Here is a 24,169-nt window from a genome sequence, read left to right as displayed (position 1 = left end):
TTTTATGGGTTTAAACAGAATAAACTTAGCAGAGCGAGGATGTTTTATAATTGATGGTGAGAGATCCCGTTACTCGATTACAGCCGATGCAAGTTATGGACTGAGTTGGCAAGAGCCGTTGCTTGCGGCGGTGCCGGTTGATGCCCTTGCCCACCACAGGAGGCCATTCCCAAGCTCACTGCATTGGCTCTCCAAGTGTCTGAGGAGCAGCTCGACTTTGGCACTATTTGGTGTTACTTAAAATGACTCCCAGCTATCTCCCCACGTGCCCCACATAGCGCAAGAAGGCCCAAAAGCCAGCGCTACCCTCTCTCTTACATTGAGGAAGCTCTGCTTTCCCTGGGGGCTTCCAGTGCCGCCTTCTCAGGTGCCAGGCGTTGAAGCCTGACTCGGTGGCCAGGCTGTGAATTGTCTTGGTCTCGGACCCAGGTGCCACTGTTGCAGTTCCTGAGGATGGCACCTTAGAGTCGTAGAATATCTCAGGTTGGAGGGAACCCATAAGGATCATGGAGAGAAAGGCAATGAAAGCATTTTCTCCTGTCCAGCCTGTGCCAGGAGAAGGCGAGCAGTAAGAACGAGTGTAGCAAAGGCTTCTGCAAGAACTGCGCTGGCTTGGTGCTTTCCTGTTAGGCTATGGCATGTCTAGGTTTTAATTCCAGTTGAGCCTTGAACCACTTTGAGTTTCAAACTGGGGACTCGAGAGGGAAAACAGAAGGTTTTGGAGCGCGTAAGGCAGTCTTCGTGTGATTGCTTCTCTGTTCGCCTGTGTAGCAAAAGATGGGGCAAACAGACCATAGTTTGCGCTGGTCTTTGGCCAAAATAACAATTGTCAAACAAGAAAGCTGGTTTTAAATGGTCTAATGGAAAGATACAGATACAGTCACTTTGTATGTTCTCAAGTCTTTTGTTTTGAAAGAGTTAGTCACAGATGTAGGAATAGCGTTTCCCCAAGTCTGGGCTTGCTGTGCAATGACTTAAAGAATCAAATCAGGTAGTTATTGGCGGAGAAGCTGGTTCTGAAGCCAAAACGAACAGGAAATTCTTAAATTTTTTTCCAAAGATTTAATTCCAGTTTGACGTTCTTGCTCTCTCAAGCCTAAGTGTGAGGAAATGCTTTACTGTAAATGCTCCAATCTACTTAGAATTTTTTTATCAGCTTGAAATTAGAGGTATCCAATTTAGCTGTTATTGAAATGACTAATTGCTTCATGTATAAACGAGCCTCCCTGTGGATTTTCCTGTATTTCTTTAAAGATGCTTACAAATTGTTCATTAGCTTACATATCTAGCTTGAAACTACATGAAAGCAGCAATTAAAAGTTTAATCAACTATAATTTTTTTGGTGAAATTTGCAACAAACGTTCCTTTGGTAGCTGTGTGCAGAATATGGTAAGACAAAGCTTTTTTTATTTTCTTTTCCCAAATTTGCTAATTTGAAGAACAGCTTTTGATGCTGCCCGTAAGCAGCAAAAGCAGCAGCTCGTATGTAGATGTAGTCCGGCAGGTAGCGCTTGCGGAGGAGCTCCCAGGTAGTACCGTTACTGGTGTGGCTGGGACGCGCTGGAGCAGTCCTGCTGCTTGCTCACGACATTAGCACCTACCTCAGGCTGCGGCAGTTGGCGCTGAGATGCTGCGCTGCCGAAATAAAAGAGAGGAGGAGCAAATTCTAGAGAAGAGATGGGGCTGAGGCCCAGAGAAAACAAGATTTCTATTGCAAATGCTAATCGTAGAATTGCTGCGTTTATGTGCTAACTTTGCTTTTTCTAGATCTTGTTTAATTTGGCTTTTTCATAAGATTATAGATGTATCGTTTACTTGATATATTGGCTGGATTTTGTTTCTGCGTTATTTCCAGAGCTCTAAATTTTACCACTTCTTTTGAAACAAGCAAAGCTAGTGGTTGGAATATTGAATCTGCTCATTAAGAGGAACTTTATTGAAGTGCCTGGCAAATTCACAGAAGTAATCTGAGACAAGTGAGAATCTTTTTAGTGTTCATTTGATTTGTTAAAGGACACATTGGAAACTTTACAGCTGAATCCCCGACATTGTAGTATCTCCTTTGGCCGTACTTCTCATAGAACTTTTGTAAATATTTAAGATGTCGTGTTCAAAAGAACTCCTAAAATTTGCTTAGGAATTGATAAATTGTAAAAATAGCTTTAACTTTATGCATTTTGAAAGATAAAAGCTAAGTGACATTTAACTGAGTTCTACTGATGTGGCCCTTAAGTAAATTGGTCTCAAGTCAGTAGAATTTCCATAAAACCAGAGAGTTAAAATCATATTCCCAACTTACGTTTTTAACTTTGTTTTAAACAGCTCCTTAGTAAAAGTTGAGACTGACAGCATCGTATATTAAAAACTTAGTGAAATGCTTAAATTGCTGTGTCAGCAAGCTTTCAGAAAGCTTTCTTTTTTGGCTAAAGTTCCAATTTAATTTTTCTGTTTGTCTTAGGGGCCCTGCGTACCTTGCTGAGTTATTAACGTTTCATGCTACTTGAACCTTTAGTGTGATTTAAGTTGCTACAGATAGTGTCATTCTCACAAAGCTGTTGAGTATTGAACACGGTGCTGTGTAGTGAGTGTCCCATTAACAGCTCTGTTGAGGAGCAGTATGGAGGAGGTGATCAAATTCTCATTTGGGGCGATGGAGGAGAAACATGTAATGTTTGACCAAAGCAAGAGGATAAGGAAAATTTATGCATGTTAAAACTGTAACATAGTTTTTTACTGTGCAGTGTATGTTCAGGTTCCCTAAAAAATAGCAATAACTAATCCTGCCTATGTGTGTTTTCTTCTCCTGGTGTGGATGTAGACTCTGACGCTGTCCCATAAATAACTTCCATGAGATCAAAAATCTCTTTCAAGTGGATTTTTGTGATGGTGTAACTTTTAGCACCCAGAGTAATACCTGATGTGAAAGCGCATGTGGCTGCTAGGTGCCGCGTGGTAACCGAGACCCTTGTCAGCAGACGCGGTGACCGAGTGGGCTGTGCTGGGACCTTCTTGGGAGGTGCAGGGCACCCCTTGGGAGGTGCAGGGCACCCATTGGTGCCACCCAGTGGTGCAGCTGGGGAAGGAGGAGCAGCCAAGTCCCGGACGTCCTCTCTGTGCTTGTGACAAAGGGGTCTCTCCCAGGGGCTGGTCTCCTCTTAAATCTCCCTGCTTCCCCCATTCCTCTTCTTACCCACAGCAGCTGGTTCTGTTCTGCCTGCCCCAGAACTCCCCTTCCTGCCCGTGGGAGGTGGCTGCCCAGTGTCCCCGAGGCTGTGGGGCTGGGTGTCCCTGGCTTGCCAGGGCGATGCTCCCGTCCCTCTGCCAAGGGGACATGCGGATGGAGCGGCAGTGGGCACCTGTCCCTCTGTGCCGGAGGTGCTGGGACGGCAGGGAATGCCGCTGGGAAGCGCTGGGGTGAAGCTGTGAGGCAGCTCCGCACAGGCTCTGTCTTTGGAAGCAGGTAAATAGGCTGCGCTCTGAACAACAAACACTTGACAGCCAAGGAGAATGCCCTGGGACTCAGCCTGCTGCGGATTTGGACAGGGTTGACTTATGGGGTTGTGTTGTGCGTTTGCTGCGGTTGTAGCAAAGAGAAAAGAAGTCGTCGGCACCCAGAGACACAACAGCATGGCCTGAGGATTTTAACACACTCAGTATCCTGCACACTATGAAACATTAGCGTTTCTGCATGTCGTTCCTAACCAGCACTTCTGAATTACAGACAAATACTTCGTGTGTGTGTGTGTCTCTCTCTCTTCAGAAATTAAGTGTTGAGGACAAATTCCTGGTCTTTGTAATGTCCTTTTTAGGAGAAAGAAGGTCAAGTGAACTGCTAAATATTTTAGATAGTTGCGCACTTTAGAATGAGTTAATCTAAAGTCATTTGAAAACACGTTAGAATTGCAAAGTTGTGGCCCCAGCAGCTGCTGTGCCTCTTGGTGGTGGAGTCGTGCCGGGCTCAGTGCTGGGGCAGAATGGCACGTTACCACCTCACTGTGAAAGATTAACTACAAGGCATACATTGTGTTTGGCATCGCAGTGGGTTTTCCTTACTGCTTTTAATCAACTTTACCATTATAAAACACTGCCTGTAGGCTTGCAAATGCTGAAAGCTGTTCCTTGCCTGATTAAATCCAGGGAAGGTCTCCTACCAGTGTCGAGCATGAGAGAAACTAGCATTTTCTTTCTGAAGACTGTAATAATAAAGAAAACTCAATGCTTTTGATTTTGCTTTTTTGAAGTTCTTTTAGACTTATGAAATAATTTCAATAGTAACTAATGATATACAAGTTCGGAAATGTATAGAGTTATGATTACGGTGACACAAAGTATACGAGAATGTAGAATGAGATAGAAGCAATGAGCAACGTGAGGTGGTGGTTAAATGGGATGAAGTTCATCTGCATGGTTTCAGTTGAGGTGGACGTAAGTGGCTGGTCGGTTTAGGTGTAAGTGTGTTTTATAGCCTGTTTTATGTTCTGCCCTGTAAAATTGCAAGCCTTTGATATATACTGGTGGCTAATATCTTTACATGTTACTGAAGTCTAAGTAGAAGGGCTTCTCTAGTGACCTGGTCTATTTGCTGAGCGTGGTCTGCCTCAGCGGACAAGTTCATGCCTTTCCCTGAAGGTGTGTCCTGTGTAGACTTGGGTTTTTGATTGTTAGGGTATTTTCCACTTCTAAAAAAATATAAATAAGTAGAATCCAGCACTTCTGAAAGTAGCACTGGGACGGCCATCGGGTTATGTGGCACAGTGTTGACACACTTCGTATAAATACGGCTTCTGCATGTACAGACAAATGCACTCACAAGTAGTAAAGGTGAGTGCATATGTATAAACAAGAAGAAAATGTCTTCTGCTTATTATGGGTTGTGTGAAATAAGACCTTATGGTGTGGGTGTTCTTAGTTAAACTAATAGTTTTGCAAAGAAGGAAGGGATTGTGTGTACACTGTAACTGGGTATATCTGATGGAATTTCTTAGTTGCTACTTTTGCCTTCTAAATCATGAAGCAAGTGGAAATCGTGGCTGTCTGGAAGTTGAAAAAGGCAAAGTGCTTTTCAGTTAAAATTACGTCTGGTTTTCATTAACAGGAAGCTACGCTTCTAATGACATGATAGCTTCTTGTGGGTTGCCTCCGGGTTTATTGCTTCTACCTGCTCTTTTCTGGAAAGCCGGCAGCCAAGGTGCAAGCGGCTTTTCTGTTGTGCTTTCCTGCCTCTGGGATGAGCGGTGCAGCGGGCGTGGGGGCGGTGCGGGTCAAGCAGGCTCCTGGCAGCATTTGAAATTGTCCTGTCTGGCCCTGGGGAGGAGAACAAGGCTACTCGAAATGGGGCCGAATTCTCTAATTCGTATGTGTTCTGTGAATTGGCAATGGAAGGAGAGCACATGTGAGTGTGAACATGCCTTGCAGATGACAAAGATAGCAGATGTTTATCTTTTAGCTATTCTTTTAAGTTCACTATCGCTGTTTCTAGCCCAATCCGAATTATGGTACATCCTGGTTTAAGTAATGGAAAAATTCTGGTGACAGCTATGCCCCTGGCACTATCCCCTGTCCCTCCTAGCGAGTGTGCTACCTTGGAACTGGGTTTTAAAAACAGCCTGTTCTCCTCGTGATATCTCCTTTGTCCAGCACAGACACATTAATTGACGTGAATGTCTCTCAAAAATTAACCAAACAATTTTTTAAAGTAGTCTGGCTGATAGTGAAGTGTCTCTGCGGTGCCCTGCAATCAAGCGCCATCCCAGCAAGCGGGAATGCTCTCGCTGCTGCCTGTCTCCTGCGCAGCTCAGCAAGGAAGGGCCTTTAGCCAGAACTTCTGTTTCCTTTAGAATTATTTACCATATGTAAAAACAGACAAAACGCAAACTCTTAATTGATTTTTTTTTTTTGTGGTGGGCCCAATGAAATGGATTTTAACATCAGCCATCAGTCAGAAATCTTTATTGCCTGGTCAAATGTTACATTAGCTAGATTCATAGAAGTAACTCCTGGGGAAATGTTTCAGTGGTGCAAAATGGCCAGTGTGCCAGCGTGAAAATCCTGCCCGTATCCTGTCTCGGGGAGCTCCTGGAGGTGGAGCAAAGCTAGAGAGTTCTGCATCCCAAACTTCTCAAATGACTGAATTCAACAAAGCCACTTGACTAGATGGCAGTTGCTCAAGTAGGAGAGAGTTCATACTCTGTTTCTTTTTCCTTTTTCTAGTTGGGGAAAAAAAGTACGGAAAACCACTTTCCTGCTGGTTTAAGTCATTGAGAAACGGAATATTCAAAGCAATACAAATGTTGCACATTTTGAGTTCTGTGCAATGCCACTGATGAGTCAGAGGGTTTACTCTTCCCGAGAGCAGTGTGCTTGCTCCCTGCCTCTGCTTTCTGCACCCCGGACCTATGGAATTGTCTCATTTGCCAGGCACGTGCTGTGTTCCAAGGGAGCACTGGGAAATCCATGTTGAATTTCTAGATGTCTAGATGTGTTATGGTGCTTCAACAAAAATAAGAATCAAATAAGACTTTTAATTCTTGCAAACTTGAATGAGTGCTCTAGTAGGCATTGGGATGAAACCACGATGAGTTCCTATCACCGCTGCCTTTACTTTTCTTTAAACAATGAATGATTCAACACATGACAGTTAGTTATAGCTTTGCACGGGAGGGGGGACATTTGCTGGCCATACATTCCAAAAGGCGACTCAATTTGCAATGAAAAAGTGAAAGTTTTTCTATTGTAGTAGAAATGAACGTGTTATTGACGGAGTAGGGGAAAGGGAAAGAAACCAATTGAGAATTACACTAAATCTAAACCAAGCTGTACTTTGGAAGGCAAAAGGGGGAAAAACAAAAGCTCAGAGGCTGACAGTAATGATGAGGATGTCCTGAAGAAAGCAGGATCTAGCATCTGCTCTATTTAACTTCAGTAGCACACGCAGCTTCTGCTTTACCTAGCAAATTAGTATGCTTAAATAAAAGCTGCAAGGCAATTGGAGCAGCCTTGGGAAATGTTGAAATGAACTCAGTGTGATGTTTAAAGGTGTGCGTGCCTGCCTGGAAAGGAGGAGAAATGGTCCAAACATAAGCGGAGGTGGTTGTTTTCTGAAAGAAGTTGTCAGTGGTAGCACATCCTCAGTACGTGCAATATATAACCTCTAATTGCAAGAGCCAGAGCTGTCTCATTCATTTTCACTCCTACTGTTTGTAAGTCCTCTTGTAATTTCTTGTCTTGTTAAGCTTCTCCTGAGAGATTTGCAAGATACGTGCTGAAATAATTGTGGTATCAGGTAGTCCTGGGGCAGACCTTTCACTTGTTCAGTTGTTTTCCTCAAGGCATTCTCGATGGTGGTGTTAAGGAAAGGTAAAGGCACTCCAGCCTGTGTATTTTTAAGCAACAGAAAGCCCAAGTCACTGTCTGCCCGCTCCAGTGGCTGGTTTCATCCCTTACTCTGTGCTAGGGTGACTGGGTGGCACCTGGTCTCGCCAGCCAGGCACAAGGGCACAGGGACCCGCGACCTGGTGAGACGCAGTGGGCGATGGCCCAGTGCACCGGGAGCTCTGGGCACCTCGTCTCAGGCAACGGGCACAGAAGGTGTTTGGGGCTCTACTTCAGGAAAGCACTTTCAGGGACAGTGAAACAAAAATGTATGACTAGTGGATGGTAGAAGGTGGAGATATCAGGAGAGATTAAAGCCTGCTAAGAAGAAATATGTTGGATAACAGATATTTTCATTTATAAAACCTTAATGTTGATTTTGCCTCATACAGGTGAGGGAGGTGTCGGATTATTAGGCTGCCAGGTGTGGGCGTAAGGCATATCAGTATATTCATTAAATTGGTGTGGTGGCTCCTGCAGGGTGGGAGCGTGGTGGCTCCCAGTGATGGTGCCATCAGCTTCAGGTCGCTCTGGGGAGCTGGCACCAGAGGGCAGCAGAGAATTTCCTCAGCAAGGTACCGTGAGCTGGTACTTTGATGGCTTTTATGGAAGTTAGGCTTTCATGTTTTTCACCAAAATCATCAGGGCTTTATCCTTTTATACATCTGCTCTTCAGGACGCAGTGGGTATATATTTCAGTTGCTGTAAACGGAGAAATATTCCTTATTCGAGTATGTGGCCTTGCTAATGAGTAAGAGGACTTACTAATAATTCCTGAAGTTTATAATGTCACAGTGAAGAATAATTTGCATCAGATAATTGTTCACTGAGAAGTTTCTGTGTACAGATACAAAAATGTAAAATATTTCTCATTGTTTGAAAAAGGAAGTGCCTATTCAGCCCCTCATTTTTTCTACCAGCCTGCTGTCTCCTGTGATCCACTAGTTCACCTCAAGCAGATATCCTTAAAAGAAAAAAAAGGCGGGGGCGGGGGGAGATGTGGACAAAATCTTCTAAGGAAAACCTTAAAATAGATCTTAAATATTTGAGGCAGAACTTCTGTCTTTTCTTCCTCTTCTACTGATCACATTAAATCATTAAGCAGAATGGATTGAAATGATCAGCAGCTTCTACTTTTTATATATTTTAATTTTTCCTCCTAAACTTAGTAATGTCTCATATCTTGTAGCTGAAAGATTGTCCATATCTGACAGTTTCCCAGGATGCACTGTATATTGATTTCTACTTCACTTGAACTAATGACAGTCCCAGCATAATTGTATACTTTTCTTTCTGACAAATGAACATAAACCTTGCTATGAGTAGCTCAACAGTGTGAGCTTATAAGTACATTTTCATCTTGTAGCTGTGGAAAGTGTACAACAGCCACAGGTGGTATTTTACTACAAAAGTACAGCTGCTTTTACCCATCGTTTGCAAGTGCTGTCTGTAGACTTGGAGAAGCTTTCTTTTGTGGAGGTCTTCTTTTGTGTGTGAAGTATCTCTTTCTGTCCAAAATTTTCAGGCCTGGGATTGTGCCTATGCACTTAAGGATGTCAGGCACTTCAGATTTCAAATGGCTCTTATTCTGTTTTCAGTCTTTATTTCATGAGAGTTAGTAACACTGCTCGTACGGAGGTACGCTTGGACCTTCTGGACAGGGGGATGGTTGGGGATTCCCCCCTTCCGTGCTGCTCTGCCAGCTGACCTTTCTGGGTGCTTGCTCGGAAGCAGGAACGCCCAGCTGAGGGCTCTCTGACTCTTTATTTCCCATCCTCTCCTTCTCCAAGGTTGTCTTCCCTCCACTTCCCTCAGATGTGAAGGAGGCCCTAAGAAACAGAGAGCTGGATGAAGTTTGATAGGAAGGCAGCAAGCAGGCCACGAGCCCAGGGTCCTGGCTAGGAAGTGGTATTGCTGCTGAATAGCTTGGTTTTTTGCATATAGAGCTATGGATTCAGTATATTACGACCAGCTGGTGAAAGAGAAAAATCTGTTTCTGGGCATGTGTTTCCAGGACCTTTCCCTTTTCCCATACTCATTTTCCCATCTGCAATTACAAATTCAGCCGTGTCTGTGCTGATAACATGTGAGTCTGGACGTTAGTGCAGGTCATGCGCCTCTTGTGTGAGATTCATGCCATGATTGTGGTTTGGATCTCTTGTGGATATCTAGCCTTCAGCTCCCTCAAGCGCTGAGCTGCCTCACGTGTCTCTGTTCACAGCAGCATCGTGCCTGTTCCATGCCTGCATCGCTTGGGACTGTGTGTCCAGTCTGCGAAGTTTGCGGATCTCTTCAGTATAAATTGATAAGTTGGAGCTCTCCTTGCTTCTCACCATCACACATCTCAGTTACTTCCACAGCCTGTTTTTCTTGCTTGGGGTGCTATGCATCCATTCATTTGGTGCAGAGGACCAATTTCCCGTAACTCACTGCTTTGACTGCGTCACCCTACTTTCTTTGAAACTGCTGCTTTCAGTTGCCTGAGGTTGTTAGCTACTGTCAGCGATTGCTTCGGGAGGTCTGGCTCTCTAAACAATCCATTAATTTTTAAACAAGATTTTGCGTACTGTACTTCAGCTGTGTGGGTCATCATAAAACTCTTGTTTTGGCAGTGAAGCTTGCAAATGCCTAGCTAATAGCCAAAGGGGCCAGTGCTGATATGTATCATGGAATCATAGAACACCAGATTGGAAAGGGACCTCAAGGATGATCTGGTCCAACCTTTCTTGGCAGTATCCCATCACGCTGTCTGGTGCTGTTTGTTGTTTCTTGTACTCGCCCATCTGTTTCTGTTGGATCTCATCTCATGCTTGGGTTGTCCCCTCTTAGGGTCATGGACCATTTTTCTGTTCTGTATTTGTCCAGTACAAGGAGTTTTTGCACATTTAAAGACACCACAGCAATTTTTTTGCTTTTACAGAAATTACAATTGAACCAGTAATTCATGTAAGTGAAAAACAAAGTCAATTTTGAGTGTCTCCATGAGTGACAATAAGGTGTGCTCACTTGTCATGGATGGTCAGAGGCAAACTGGAGTACTGGGAGCCATGGGCAGATGCAGGAGGTGTAAGGGAGCCCAGGGCGGTGGTTTGCACCATGCTGGTGTGGATGTCCCCAGGAGGGGACAGCTGGGGCAGCAGCAAACCCCAGTGGTGGCCAAGGTGGTGTGAGGGCTCTTGTGCTGCCCCAGACAGTACTCTTTTCTTGCAGCTTTGCCTTTTCTCCCAGCTGCTTACTTGCCCCTCTTAGAGTTGTCCAAATCTTCATATAGCTGGTAAAAATAAATACATAAATAAAATCATAATTTGTGGATAAGAACACGCTCCAAATTTTATGGAAGTTAAGACCAGTGAAATAAGGAATACAAGTGCTGCAAACAATGGGGTTTGCCCTGAGAAAACTTGGAAGAACATTTTGCATGTCTTGGTAGCACAACAGTTATTTTCTTATTGATGTAAGATGTGAGGAGATTCTGACATAACCATGTCAAAACTGAGGAAGTTGCCAGAAGCATTTCTTCTCAAACCCAGCCCTTGCCACAGCTGTTGGGTGTTGCCATTGAATTGGAGCAGCCAGTGTGCAGGTGTGGTCAGTACCACCGATAATGAGTTCAGAACAGTAATTACTGATGAGCAACACATGTCGATGCCATTAAACAGTGATGGTTATTGTCACTTTCAAGAGGGCTGGCTGTTGCAACATCAGGTGCAGACTCGTGGCAGTTTAAGCTGACTTCAGTAGCGGCTGCTGCGGTGCTGGTCCCCGCTTGCTGCGTGTGGATCTGCGTGCTCGTGGAAGGGCCAACAGGACTGCATGTCGGTTCAGGGAGGTGGTTTGGTGGAAAATGAACATATGATGAAAGCCACTTGGTAGCTCACGGATGTGGCACATCACCTGGCTTCGATGGGAAGCACAGGAGGACCACGGCTGCCTCGTGTCGGAGATCATCTCCATCAGCTGCCCACGGTGACTGGTGTAGCGGTAGCTGCGGGTGAAGAGGTGAGCTGACTCTGGTTAATGGGACCAGTGTCTCTTGAGGCATCTTCCTCAAACGGTCTGTTCAGGACGGTCTGCAGTGTCCCCATGCAGGTGCTGTTCTGTCTTGAAGTGCCCTGCATGCGGCGAGGGGGGCAAATGCCGGGTCAGGAGAGCAGGACTGGGGGCAGCCAGCCCCAGGACAGTGGTGTGGCTGGAGGCTGTGGTAAAGGCTGGGAGCTGCTGAGGTGGAGATCTGTAGAAAGCCATGGGCCGCATGAACCATTGCACTGGGGGCAAACAGGGGGAGAAGAAAGTAGAGAGGAATTCAGATGCTTCCAAAAATAACTGCTTTAGCACTAACATTTTTTCCCCAACATCTCTGTGAGTAACTGGAGTGGGTATAACTTGGTGGTTAGATTTTGTTCAATGTTTTTGGTTTTGTTTTTTCCAGTTTTGCTGCTGGCCAATATAGTTTCTATTGCTGTAAGTCCTTCTGATGTGCGTTAAAAACCAACGGACTCTACATGCATTTGTCATTGTCAGTGAACTAAAGAGCTGAGCTGTTTCCCTCCTTGCTTCCCCTGATGGAAATGCTGATGCAGGTTTAGTATTTGCAGAGGATAGATTTCAGTCAAGATGAGTTTGACCAGAAAGTTTCAGTTATCCCAGTTACTCTTTGTGTGCATAAAAAGCAGGATATAAATGCATCTCAGCCTGTCCTAACTTGTGAGTTCCATTTTTGAAATAATTTCAAAAATAATACTTCAAGGAGCTTGAATATTAGCGGCATGCCATTGTTTGATGCCTGCCAGTGCTACCTGAGAGAAGGAAAAGCATCCACCCAGCTACCCGTGTCCATGTTTTAGGAGGTAATAAATGGTGGATTAGCCCTCTAAATAGATTTTTTTTTTTTTTAATGTAAATTTAACCAGGGTGCTGCAACTACTCATTTCTCTATTTCTGTCTCAAGACTCCCGTGCTGGCAGCTGTGGTGTTGGGGTGCACAACCAGCCCTTCACTTGCCCCCTGGCAGGGAGGGTGGAGCGTGCGGGTACACAGATGGGCAGGGATGCTAGAGGTGACAGAACTGTCCTCTTCCGCAAAGACAAGAGCCCTCCTGAGGAACAGGTCACTGCCCCAGGGGCCTGGTAGGACCAGACTTGCTGCTGGGCCAAGACTGCTGCCCCGAGTGAGTTTGTGGATCCAGACTTCCATTAGCCCAAGAAACCATGCTCTGTTTCATCATGTCGGCAAGCCTGCACGGGTATTGCCTGTGTGACTGCACAGCTGCTGCTCCATTGTGCTTTAAAGCCTCCTTGTTTTTTTTTTTTTTTTCCCCCCTTAGGGCAATCACGTATTATTACTCCATAAATACTTTTCCACTACTGGGGAGAGGAAAGTGATGTGCACTCTAAGCCCAAAGCTTTGTTTTGGACACACTGCCAAGAACCAGTCTGTCATTCTGTGTTCTCAGGGGTTCGCTACGGGATCATCATCGGGTGAGTTAGGGACTGGGTGGCAGACCTAACTTTTGGTTCCCTTTATTAGTAGACTTATTAGAATAGCAAAGAGTGTGGAAGTGTGTGTCTGCACATAGCCCTGGGCAGCCCATTCCAGTGTTTGACCCACCCTCACAGTAAAAAAGTGACTTCCTGTGTTCAGGTGGACTTTCACGTACTTCAGTTTGTGCCTGTCTCGGGTCAGAGCTGAGAAGAGTCCAGCTCCCTCATCTTCATCCCTTCCCATCAGGTATTTTTATATACGTGGATAAGGTCCCCCTGCGCCTTCTCTTCTCCGGGTGAACAGTCCCAGATCTCTCTCTGTCCTTGTATGATAGATGTTCCAGTTCATCATCTCTGTGGCCCTTTGTTGGACTCTCTCGTCAGAGGTATTTCTGTAGTGACTGTAAGTTCGATTGTGTCACAGCTGGCTTAGAGTGACAGGGCTTCGTTCTGCTTTTTCTGCCTCTTCTGCCTTTGGATGATCACTTGTAGCTTTTGTTGGTGCCATTAAAATGCTGCTCAGTCACTTACTTCTCTACCCAATGCCCATTATTAACACAGCAAACTGTGACTTTTAACGTGCTGTGTTGCAGGTGAATGTTTTATAAATTCATATAAATTTAATAAATATAAATGGAGAGTAGAAATAAAATTGAGAATGGGGCTTATTCAGGAGTCCTGTATTTGAGAGGTAATGTTGACCTATGTGACCAGGTGTGGAAAACTAGCTATTTTAAAAGATCGCTTCTCAATTTTAGCAGTTAGTTGTATGTCCAAGGAGCTTTGTAATTATTTACTGAGTTGTGTCTCTGTAGACCGATGTGAAACTGTCTTGTGGGGAAATCACTGCTCTTCGTCCTGCACTCCGCTGCCTTCCCTGGTACCTTCTTTGCCAGAAGGAGGATTTTGATAAAATGGAAAGCGTGGTGATGAATCTCATCAAAACCTCATTGTAACGATGAGTAATAGCATACAAGAACAAAGCTGAACTCCCCCTCTTAGCGGTTTTTGATTACAGTTCTTGAAGCTGTTCTCTTTGGTAATTCGTGTCTGCAGCCTGCCTTTGCCTTATTTGAAAGCAGCTGCCTTCTCTTACAGATGTAGCTGCAGAGCTTTGGCAGCCAACCGCTAACCCCTGTACACGCAAGCTTTTCTTAAAGCCATTTTAATAAGCGCATTCTTATGACAAATAACCATCTTTATAACTAAGAACTTAATCTTAGGTGATGACTTGTGGTAGATTTCCTATCATCTCTTAAAATAAGGAAGAATTTTCTTGGCTTGATTTGTTTTTTCCTCCTGTTCTGGCATACAAGCTGTTCCTGTTAAGTGTGTTTCTGTTATAAAGATGATAATTCTGTTACTAAAGGTGCCCTGTGCGTTCAAGATTTCCCTTAGTTCATCCTAGAACTGCCTTCCTGATGCAGCTGTGGAGAGCGGGTGTTTTGAGTGCTGCCGGTGTGATTCCAGCTGAAGAGGGTTACCTGTCCTGGAGTTACTTCTGTCCCCCGGGGAGGGCTCTTGCCCCTGCGGACCCGCCAGCGGGGCGGGCTGTGGGTGGCTGCCGCCCGGCCTTGGCTGAAGCCTGCCCGCTGCCGGCAGGGCGGGAGCTGGGATGGGAGCCGGGACGGGAGCGGGCAGTAAGCAGGGAGGCACTGGGATGGCTGCTCCCAGCCGGGAGGCGACAGCGACCGATGGGGGCAGGCTGTGGGTGGGATCTCTTCAGTCGCAGCTGGATGGAGACATCTGATGAAAGTCATGCCTTTCCTCAGCATCCCAAAGCATGGTCCTGTTGGCTCCTCTAATGGCACGAGTTCACTTAACACTGTAAATTTTGTACATGTTTATGGATGTGGTTGCAATACGGGTGAATGCCTAATACCTAAAACCCTGTTGTGAGATGGAGAGGAAACGGATTTTCCCATTTATGGCTTTGTGTGTGTAAGTGCTGTCTTCAGGACGTGAACCTGAAGGGCCTGTTCCAGTCTCCTGTACCACTGGTGCTGAGCAAGATGGTGGTGGGATGATTCCTCCCTCGGAAGCCACGTTTTCAGGTGGCAAATGGCGGAGAAGCCCATTTTCTGTTGAGTTTAGTTGGCTGAGTCAGCTCACAATGTTGTCTGACGTGTCAGAGCTGACGCAAACTATAGTTCATATCTGTGTGGCCTGGAGTACAGAAATAGCGTGCATCTGCCTGCAAAAATGACATTAATATAGTCATAAAGTGCTGTGGAATGCTAAGTACTCTTCAAAAACTGTATTTTAAGCGTGCGGTCACATTGGGTGTCCGTATCCGGGTGCTGGGGGGACCTCTGTGAGGGGAGCCCGGGCAGCCCCGTGCCGGACAGGGCTGGTCCTGGCCGGTTCCAGCCGGTTCTGCAGCCGCCCTCACGCCGGGCACAGCCCAGGCACCTCTGGAACGGCCGATTTAAGAAAGGGCAAAAACACTGGACAGGAGTGAGGGAAAAAGTGTGAGAAACAGGCCTGCAAACATCAAGGTCAGAGAAGCAGTACAGAAAACTACTGTGTGGGGGTTTGGTTTTGGTGGTTTTGTTTGGTTTTTTTTTTCTTTGCAGTGTCAGGGATAGCTAATTGTAAAATGTGGAAAAACGCCAGCCCTTGGTTTCCACGGGTGTGAGGCGGCCAGGATTAATGCTCGTGAAATAGTCCCTGGAAATCAGAGCCTGAGAAAAGTCTGTGAGGAAATTAATCACACAGTCTTCAGAACAAGGCTAAACACCAAATAAAATAAGCTGGGACAAATAAAAAACGTGGGCACGGGTTGCATGCAAAGGTGCGGAAGCTGCGGCTGTGGGAGGCAAAAGCCTGTTTGACCATCCGTGTGCAGATTCACAGTGCTTTGTGAACATAATAACTTGTCTAATACAGTTTTTGGTGCATTTTTATGCTAAAAGGCAGAGGGTTGTGGTTACAGCAGCAGGCCCCAGACCTGTGGTTTGCTGGCAGCGGTGGCGTGTGGACGTGAGGGAGCAGCCAGGCCCAGGGCGCCTGGCAATGCTGTGCAGGGGAGCTGGAAACCAAATCGGTCATTTGCATCAGGAATTTCTATTTTATATTGATAGTGTCAGCTACCGGGTGCCAGGTGCTATCACTGTGTTCAGTTTGGGCCTTGCACCATGCTGGAAATGTGGCTTCCTGTGGAGGGCTGGAGTCGGCTGCTGGGGCTGGGGGAGACTGGAAGGAGAGGCAGGTCTGAGAAAAGGACAATCCTAATCGAGATATTGCTAGTCTGGGTTATACTTACACTAAACAACTCTCAGTTGTTTAGTAGGAATTCCTTTTTAATTAAGTGGACTTCCTGTGGCACCCATAAATGTTAGTTTCTGGGAACTTCTGGCAACTTATGGTTCCTGTCCACTCTAGATGTAGAATGGCAGTTTAATTAAACTTCAGTCTCAGAAACTGTCTTGTAGATAGCAAATGCAAGCTGTCTTGAAGCTGTAGCCCTGTCTGCACCACAGATTTTAATAAAAAATAAAAATCTTTCTTCAGATCCGGGTTAAGTTCTGTTCAAAAGTGTACATCTGCATTTCTGGGAGAAAGCCTTTGGAAGGGGCTGCTCAGACAAGTTGAAACTTTCCTCATACAGCTGCGTGAAGAGTAACGTAGCATTTCCTAGGAGTAATAAATGAAATTTTGTTTCTGGGCAATAAGTATGTGATGTGCATCTCCTTTTCTGGTGGGTGGAGACTTTTACGTAGTTGTGTTGCCACATCCTTGAGTTGCATTAGCTAAAGGCTGGCTTTGGCTTGACAAGGGTAGTGGCTAAGAGAGCGCACTGACCCTGGAGATCACAACCTTTTCAATGTTCACATAGGAAAGAAAATAATGAAATGGGATATTTCAAGGAGAAACAATGGAGTTAGACATTTATATGTCAGCCACGGTGGGGAAAGGCAGATTGAACAATGTTTGTGTTGTGTAACAGTTTTGGCCTTCTACCTACTAATGGCTTTAAAGGTTTGTGGCCTTTAATAGTGCACGTGCCATTTGGATGTTTATGTGGCAGATGTGAATGAGGTTGACCGGCACCAGCAAAGGATGTGGGCGCGTGTCATTGCCCAACCTGTAGGATGTCGGTCACTACTAGTCATTGGAAACAGTAGGGCCAGTTGCCTTCTGTTAGGTGTTTGTATAACTTGCATTTTTCATTCAACTGTTGACACAGTAATCGCTGGGGAATTTAATTCATTAAACCCAACCCTTGTTGCCAAGTTCCCCTCCTGTTGTAGAGGTCAATGGTTCAAGTCTCTTAATGGTAGTACTTTTGTACAGAACTTACTATCTTCTGTACTTGGGATAAATAGCATGAAACTTTTCCTTCCGCTGCTTCCCTTTAAATTTAAACATGATAGAAATGTCGTTTATGTCTCCATCTATGTCCTCTGTGGCTGTGAAAGTCAAGACTTTAAAAGATGTTGTTATGTGTTATACAATGTAAATAATTAATTCTTCATTCTTTGCTGTATTCTTCTGTCATTTGTCCTAGTATTCAGCATGCTACACTTGATCATCCCTGACTTACTGGTAATTTTGTCTCCATTGATTGTCTTGAATGTTTTACCTCGTTTCACATGCTAATGATTCAGCTTATACCATGTTCCTATAGAATAATAATGTGTTTTGTTTAACACTAAGGAATGGCGTGTCCAGTCTGATTAACAGTTTCAGGACTGCTTATCTTTTTGTTGAGACTATCCTACATGGAGGACCTTGCTGTGGAAGGAAAACAATTGCTTTTTTTGTTTGTTTTCTTAATCGAAAATATGTTTGGTGTGTGAGCTGGGAGTGGGCTGAAGGGGAGAGTAATGGATCAGTCTAAGCACAGAGGACTTGTGTGAGCACTGTTCACTGTTGTGTAAATTCACCTGTGTTGAGGCTGGCTGTTTGGTGTTGGAAGCGTCCCCATAAATGAGACAGCAGGAGGACTCACCATAGTGATGTCATGATGCGTGTGACAAAGAACAGGCGTGAGAAGATGTTCTGATATACCTGATGCAGCTCCAAAGAGCTAAAGATACTGAGGTGAGGGTGGAAGTTACTGAATGGTGGTTTAGTTCCTTTATTTTGCCTACGTTTTGTGCTTGACTCAATTCTATACAAAATTTCTGTGGCTGGTTATGACAAGATGTCACTTGCAAGTTGGTACTGCTAAAATACACGTTTCTGGTTAGAAATTTACACTGAATTTCAAGACAGTCGGTATGTGGGGTTTTTTGCTGAAATGGCTGAAGATCCAGTCTTTAGTTATTGGAAATAGGGGTAACATCACTGGCTTTTAATGATACGTTTGCTTACATCAATTTACACTTCTTCAGTTTATTTTGGTAACACAGAGGATAACACAATGTGAAATACAGTTGTTTCTTTTGCAGGGTATTTGCTGTGGCATTTGGCATGGTGTATGCAGTTTCAGAGAGACAGATTTAAAGACTTCCACTGGCATAGCTTATAACACTGAAGTTAGAGTTATTTGGGATCTACCATGTAAATTTCTAATGATAAAGGGGTGAGGGGGTCTTCATTTATCTGTTTCGTGTGACCTTATCATCCATAAGAATTACAGTTTTGCAAAGGTAGACATTTATATAAGAGAGACTATCAGACCTCTCTCTCTTAACAGTTTCTGTTGCTTTTAAGGTAGATGTTCAAAGGGATCTCAGCTGTCCTGGAAAGCACTAGGCAGACCGTGAGCTCAAGCACAGCATGTTGCTTGTCCCTTAGGTCCGTTCGAGCACCGGGGGTTATGGTAGCTGAGCTGCCTGTAAATCTCGACCTTGTGAGCACAGACGCATTTAGGACAGAAGCTGGAAAACGTGTCTGTCCAGTAGTAACCACATGACACCGCATTGCGCTTTGAGACATTCTAGGATATGTGGCAGTCCATATCACTTTTACTTTTCTGGTGTGGTTGCAGTTTCCCATTCCCATTCAGCACACAGCGTACTTTGGAGCATTTCAAAATTACTTTCTTTAGTAGCAAACTTCATGGTGTTTACACCTGCACAGAAGAGATGATGTTCTTTCTGAAAGATGTAAATGAGGCTCACCAACAGCAGCTGTGGGCTGCACTGAAATCCGACTGGTAGAAGTAGCATCCCCGGGTTAAGTGATTTACAGTGTTTTTTCTTGTTTCTTGGTGCTCTTTAACCTATGATAGTGTTTTCCAGGCTATGGGGTGGGTTTAAATGGTGCTGAAAAAAAGAGGAGGAATTGCTGTGAAATCCGTTTGCTCTTGATTAAGACTTCATATGGGAAGGGGATGAAATAGCTAGATAAATAACCTTCCTCCCTGCCTGTGAGGGTATTATCGGCTTTCCTGGTGTGTGTTGCAGAATCAGGATCACTGAATATATTTAGACAAAAGATAGCGAGATCTTTATTTTGCACTGAAAACCTCAGCTTAGCAGGCTGTCCTGCGTTAATTTCCTTGTAAATCTGAATTCAGTATTTTTTAATCTGAGGTTGTTGGAAGTCTGGCCTTCACAGTGACCTGTACTGGCTAATTCAACCTGTGTTAGTAATAAAATAATGTGCTTCTCAGAAGTTTGAGTTTTACCTCAGTAACTAAAGATTGACATCAGCCTTCATAGAATCATAGGGTTGGAAGGGACCTCTGGAGATCATCTAGTCCAACCCCCCTGCCAGAGCAGGGTCACCTAGAGCAGGTTACACAGGAACATGTCCAGGTGGGTTTTGAATGTCTCCAGAGTTGGAGACTCCACGACCTCTCTGGGCAGCCTGTTCCAGTGCTCTGCCACCCTCAGAGTAAAGAAGTTCCTCCTCATGTTTAGGTGGAACTTCCTATGCTCAAGTTTGTGCCCATTGCCTCTTGTCCTGTCCCCGGGCACCACTGAGAAGAGCCTGGCCCCATCCTCCTGACACCCACCCTTGAAGTATTTATAAGTGTTGATAAGGTCACCCCTCAGATGTCTTTTTTCCAGACTGAAGAGACCCAAATCCCTCAGCCTTTCCTCATAAGAGAGGTGTTCCAGTCCCCTAATCATCTTTGTAGCCCTCTGCTGCACCCTTTCCAGCAGTTCCCTGTCCCTCTTGAACCGGGGAGCCCAGAACTGGACACAGTACTCCAGGTGCGGCCTCACCAAGGCAGAGTAGAGGGGGAGGATGACCTCCCTCCACCTGCTGGCCACACTCTTCTTGATGCCCCCCAGGATGCCATTGGCCTTTTTGGCCACAAGGGCACATTGCTGACTCATGGTCATCCTGTTGTCCACCAGGACTCCCAGGTCTCTTTCCACAGAGCTGCTCTCCAGCAGGTCAGCCCCCAACCTGTACTGGTGCATGGGGTTGTTCCTTCCCAGGTGCAGCACCCTACACTTGCCCTTGTTGAACTTCATAAGGTTTCTCTCTGCCCAGATCTCCAACCTGTCCAGGTCTCTCTGTATGGTGGCACAGCCTTCCGGTGTGTCAGCCACCCCACCCAGCTTGGTGTCATCAGCAAACTTGCTGAGGGTGCACTCTATCCCCTCATCCAGGTCATTGATGAATATGTTGAAGAGGACTGGACCCAGTACTGACCCCTGGGGAGCACCACTCGTCACTGGTCTCCAACTAGACTCTGTGCCCCTAATCACAACCCTCTGAGCTCTATCTTTCAACCAGTTTTCTATCCACCCCACTGTCCATTCATCTAACCCACACTTCCTAAGCTTCCCTATGAGGATGCTGTGGGAGACCGTGTCAAACGCCTTGCTTAAGTCAAGGTAGACCACATCTACCGCCCTCCCCTCATCTATCCATCTAGTCATGCCATCGTAGAAGGCTATCAGATTAGTCAGACATGATTTCCCCTTGGTGAATCCATGCTGAGTACTTCTGATAGCTTTCCTTTCCTCCACGTGCCTTGAGATGACAGCCAGAACGAGCTGTTCCATCATCTTTCCAGGGATGGAGGTGAGGCTGACCGGTCTGTAGTTCCCCGGCTCCTCCTTCTTGCCTTTCTTGAAGACTGGAGTGACATTGGCTTTCCTCCAGTCCCCAGGCACCTCGCCTGTTCTCCAGGACTTTTCAAAGATGATGGAGAGCGGCCCAGCAATGACTTCTGCCAGCTCCCTCAGCACTCTCGGGTGCATCCCATCAGGGCCCATGGACTTGTGAATATCTAGATGATCTAATTGGTCCCTCACTCGCTCCTCCGCAACCCAAGGGAAGTCATCTTCTTTCCCTGTTACTTTATTCAATGCCTGGGACTCCTGAGGGCTGGGCCGAGCAGAAAAGACCGAAGCAAAGAAGGCATTCAATAACTCTGCCTTCTCCACATCCTCCGTCACCATGACTCCTGCCTCATTCAGCAGTGGGCCTACAACTTCTCTGGTCTTCCTTTTGCTTCCAATATACTTGTAGAAGCTCTTTTTGTTGTGCTTGATGTCCCTAGCCAGGTCTAATTCCAAGGCGGCCTTGGCTTTCCTTGTTTCATCCCTGCACGCTCTGGCTGCATTCTTGTAATCCTCCCAAGGGGTCAGTCCCTTCTTCCACTTTTTATAAACTTCCTTCTTCCACTTGAGCTTTTTCTGAAGCTCCCTGCTCAACCATGCAGGTCTCCTGCATCCCTTGGCCGATTTCTTTCTCTTAGGGATGCACTGATCCTGAGCCTTCAGGCAAGAGGATTCCAAAGTTTTTGATGTACTTAGCTGAGTACTCCTGTTATGCACATGACCAGCTTGGTCCCTTTTGAACCCAGCTAATTTCCTAACCACAGTGAATTCCACAGGCTAATTATACATTTCCTTTGCTTTCTGCCTTTTACTTTTGTCAAATATAGTTCTGCTCCCATGTCAGGATTCATGCATCTGCCTGCAGCAGCTGAGGACACAGGGGGCTCCTGTGGCCAATGGATGGGCTAACAGCCTCGCTGGTGAGCCAAGCTTTCTGGGGATGAGATGTCAGTTTACACCTGCTAAATGACTGCTGCCAGAGTCTTGCTGATACCGCTCCTTCCTTTGCTGAGCAGAAAACCTAGCAAAAATAGCTAACAGTCGTCTTCAGTTTGGTCCTGTGAAATGGCTCACCTTGTCCCGTCTAGACGCGAGGGTGGCAGCAGTGGGACTCTTTGGGGCAGTAGGGTGAGACCCCAGCAGCTCTGTCTGAGAGCCTCGACGAGACCTGCACATCACATGGCAGAGACAAGTCCTGTTGTTCTCTGCCTTAGCTGCTCATTCCACCTTCACCAACTCTTCTACCGACCAGCACAAGCATTTACGAGGCTTTGCAGTGAACTGGGTGAAGGACGTAGTCTGGGTTTATGACAGCCTGGACTGAAGGAAGGAAGGCTTAACCCAAGTTTAACCCAAGTTCGTTTCCCCCTCTGTTTCATCTTGGTTGTGTGAGGTATGTGTTTGGTGACAGAAGAGGGGATAGCACAGGGACAGGAGCAAGTGGTGGGGTGAGCCAGCTTCTAGCAGTGGTACTCAATTAGGTCATTTAAAGTGTCCCTGAGATTGTGGCCTCTCTTGTCCCTTTGTGTCAAGCTGGATAAGCCTGTTCCTGAACACAGCCAGTGTGTGTGGTATTCATTGGTAGGGATGCTGCCTGGAGTTCCTGTGTGGAACTTCTCTGTTTCAAAAGTCAGTTGTCATTGAATTTTCTTTTTTTTTTTTTTCTTTCCTTTTTCTCCTGCTGGATTTTAGAACTTGTTAAGATATTTTGGGAGTGTGAAACAGCATGGGAAGAATTCAGATCTAGGGCTGACGTATGCAGATTCTCTGTTACAGCATTCATTTACCTTTGCCTTACAATCACAAAAAATGGCCTCAAGGAAAATGAAAAAATACATATGTTTACACTTACATCTCTCTTAGAATCAAAAAGATATTACTTTTTTTTTTTTTAAGATATGTTTAGGAAACCGAGCTTTTCTTTATGCTCTGGGAGTTTTTCAATACAGAAAAAATACAAAAGGAACCTGGTCTTCTTACTCTATGAGAACCCAGGAACAACCTAGGAAGGTGGAGACACTGTAGGTGGAGTTTGATAGATAATTTTTAACTCCCTCTTGCACCCACAGGCACTTCTTTGCAGCTGTCTGCGGTGTGAGTCATTATCTCTAGCAGCTCTTTGAATAAAGCCTTGCTAAATTGCTTGTAGTGCCAGATGAGGTGTGAGCCTTTCCCTGGAAGATAAAAAACTAGAAGGAAAATGTGAGGCCTGTAAAATGGCTCTGGGATTTAGTATGGAGAGGTGAGATTTTAGGATGCTTAGACACAACGGATTGCAAGTTTGGCTTTTCAGTGGAGGATAAGGTAAGGTTTTCTTTTCTTCTTCAAAGCAGATGTTCTTTTATTCTAGTGCAGTTAGTCACTTCATGCTTTGCTTTAGTCAGAGTACATGAGACTTGTATGACAGTGAGAGCAAAATCTCATTTCTTTTTTAGAAAACTCATAATGGATTTTATGTGGTACAGACAGGAAGATGCACCCCAGAAGGCTCATGCTAAAATAAAAATCAGTGAGCAAATGCAGACGATAGGCTCTGAGGCATTCCTTGTAGTTAATTTCTGTATATTTTCATTGTGCCTTCTCCCTTCTTACAGCTGCAGGAATGGGGAAATTTGCCAGGGAAAATGGTTATTGGGATAAAAATGATAGTGACTTTAAAAGATATTTTGCCTTACAACATTGTTTTTACTACTCTTCATAAAACTTTGTTAAAAGTATCTCGTTATTATTCTAGCCTTATTTAATGGTGCATATCTTGGTCATTGTTTCCATCATCTCTTTCATCTAAAAGTCACCAAACAAAACTAGGGTTCTTAAAAACTATTGATCAGTTTTTAAACTTAACTACGTGCATGCACACACAGAGTTTAAATGATTCTGGAAAAGGTTTTCAAGTTCAAGGAACCTCCTCTTGACAAGTATAATTTGCTTCAGCCCTGACGTTAATTGCTGTTCATGGGGCTCCCATAATTTTATGGAGACTTGTTGAGGTGAACACTTCTGAATTTGTAAATTATGGCATATTGGCTGTAAAAGTGCATCTGTAATAGTACATATAGACCACAGTCTGCAGATTTACCCTAGTGTCCTGTTGGAGTAATTTTATTCATACGAAGCACTGAGCTGCCCTAAGTAGAGCTAATTCAGGCACCTTTACATGTCTACCTCTGTAACTGTAGCATAGCTGTATGTGTAGGTGCTTGTATCAAATGGTGTGCATGGTTGTTAGCACTAAAAAGTTTTATATGGGAAAGGTTGTGAAATATCGAGCCCTTTCTCAAGAAAGCTGTTTCAGATCATGCCCCCATGCCAGTTTAAAAGAGCAGGTCTGGAGAAACATG

The 24,169-nt window shown here is 45.0% G+C and overlaps 1 protein-coding gene across 5 annotated transcripts in view; it reads left to right on the top strand.

Annotated features, from left to right (window-relative positions):
- NEDD4L (NEDD4 like E3 ubiquitin protein ligase) overlaps positions 1-24,169 on the top strand; it is a 164,776-nt gene that overhangs the window by 37,774 nt on the left and 102,833 nt on the right. The window contains exon 1 of one of the 5 annotated variants that reach the window (XM_074570984.1): positions 22,977-23,132. The exons of the other annotated variants lie outside the window; for them this stretch is intronic. The gene's annotated coding sequence lies outside the window, so the exon portion shown is untranslated. Of the gene's footprint in view, positions 1-22,976; positions 23,133-24,169 lie in introns of those variants that run through there. 5 annotated transcript variants of the gene reach the window in all.

The sequence above is a fragment of the Larus michahellis genome, chromosome Z (genome assembly GCF_964199755.1).
Source record: "Larus michahellis chromosome Z, bLarMic1.1, whole genome shotgun sequence".
Classification (NCBI taxonomy): Eukaryota; Metazoa; Chordata; class Aves; order Charadriiformes; family Laridae; genus Larus; species Larus michahellis.
This window is presented reverse-complemented; position numbering and strand designations above follow the sequence as displayed.